The sequence below is a fragment of the Papio anubis genome, chromosome 15, assembly GCF_008728515.1.
Source record: "Papio anubis isolate 15944 chromosome 15, Panubis1.0, whole genome shotgun sequence".
Lineage (NCBI taxonomy): Eukaryota > Metazoa > Chordata > Mammalia > Primates > Cercopithecidae > Papio > Papio anubis.
This window is the reverse complement of record NC_044990.1, coordinates 6,350,406-6,352,556: the sequence shown is the minus strand read 5'-3', so window position 1 is coordinate 6,352,556 and position 2,151 is coordinate 6,350,406.

The window sequence follows — 2,151 nt, the reverse complement described above, 5'->3', positions numbered from 1 at the left end:
GCAACATGGCGAAACCCCATCTGTACTTAAAATACAAAAATTACCCAGGCGTGGTGGTGCATGCCTGTAATCTCAGCTACTTGGGAGGCTGAGGCAGGAAAATTGCTTGAACCCAGGAAGCGGAGGCTGCAGTGAGCCGAGATCGTGTCGCTGCACTCCAGCCTGGGCAACAGAAAAAAAAAAAAGAAAACCAAGTTCAGCTTACTAATGATACAGGCCAATTCTATGTCTAGAAACCCAACATTCACTGTGGCTCTTATATTTACTTCAGTACCTTCCTTCCTTATGTTTACTTCAGTTTCTTTCCTTATATTTACTTCAGTTCTTTCCTTCCTTATATTTACTTCAGTTTCTTCCTTCCTCATAATTACTTCAGCTCCTTCCTTCCCTCTATATTTAATTTCCAGTTCCTTCCTTCCATATTTATTTCCAGTTCCTTGATTGATTGTTCCCGGATGATTTGTTCTCGAAACGCCTTTTGAGTTGATTGAAACGCCGACTCACGCCTGATTGACTCTGCCCGGATATTTGTTCTTTTGATTGTTCTGCCTGGGATATTGATTGATTGATTCTCGAGCGATTGAGTTCTACGCCTTTTGATTGATTGAGTTCTGCCGCCTTCCAGTTCCTTCCTTCCCAGATGATTTTAGTTCCTCCTTGGCTTTCCTAGTTCCTTCCTTATATTTACTTCAGTTCCTTCCTTCCTTATATTTACTTCAGTTCCTTCCTTCCTCATGTTTACTTCAGTTCCTTCCTTCCTCATATTTACTTCAGTTCCTTCCTTCCTTATATTTCCTTCAGTTCCTTCCTTCCTTATATTTACTTCAGTTCCTTCCTTCCTTATATTTACTTCAGTTCCTTCCTTCCTCATGTTTACTTCAGTTCCTTCCTTCCTTATGTTTACTTCAGCTCCTTCCTTCCTTATAATTACTTCAGCTCCTTCCTTCCTCATATTTACTTCAGTTCCTTCCTTCCTCATATTTACTTCAGTTCCTTCCTTCCTTATGTTTACTTCAGTTCCTTCCTTCCTTATAATTACTTCAGCTCCTTCCTTCCTCATATTTACTTCAGTTCCTTCCTTCCTTATATTTACTTTAGTTCCTTCTCATGAAGGAAATTTCCTTGGCTCGGAAAGGCTGAGGGAAATTTCTTGTTTGGATCCTTGTCAAATTTTGTGCTCTAATTTTGCTTTTCCTATTCTCTTCTGTGGTTAGCATACCAGTCCGCATCAGAATAAGCGTGTGCCTGTATCCAGGATTTGCATACTAAAGAACCAGCTCTGTCATCTCACCTCTTCCAAGCTGACTCATGGAGCAAATGTGCCAGCAGATGCCCATGGCCCAGTGACCACGGGCAGTTTTCCTGCTCAGCCACACGCCTTTGAGTAGAGTGGTGTTTGTCCCTACATCAGCTTACGCCTGTAATACATGTTATTGTGATTCAGTAATTTAATTACAGACTGTGTAAGCAAATTATGTAAACCAATATAATGAGCACAAAAAGAAAGAGTTGTTTCTTGAAGGCTAAGTTGAATGATTTGAAAAGACTCACTAAGGGCAAGTTAACTTAAACATTTGCTTTCAATTAAGTGTAGGGAAGATTAGGGGAATATAATAAAAATAAGGAAGGCCTCTGTGCTGAAATTGTTTTTCATGAGTCTTTAAGATCTTTTGCTGCTTCTTTAAAGAGATTAACACTTGGGCCGGGCGCGGTGGCTCACGCCTGTAATCCCAGCACTTGGAGGCCGAGGCAGGCGGATCACAAGGTCAGGAGTTTGAAACCAGTCTGGCCAATATGGTGAAACCCCATCTCTACTAAAAATACAAAAATTAGCCGGGAGTGGTGGCATGCACCTGTGATCCCAACTGCTTGGGAGGCTGAGGCAAAAGTATTGCTTGAACCCGGGAGGTGGAGGCTGCAGTGAGCCAAGATCGTGCCACTGCACTACAGCCTGGGTGACAGAGCAAGACTCCATCTCAAAAAAAAAAGAAAGAAAGAAATTAACATTTGGCAGTGGTGCACGCCTGTAATCCCAGCACTTTGGAAGCTTGAAGTGTGTGGATCACCTAAGGTCAGGAGTTCGAGACATAGTGGAACCCTGTCTCTACTAAAAATATAAAAATTAGCCTGGTGTAGTGGTGCATGCCTGCA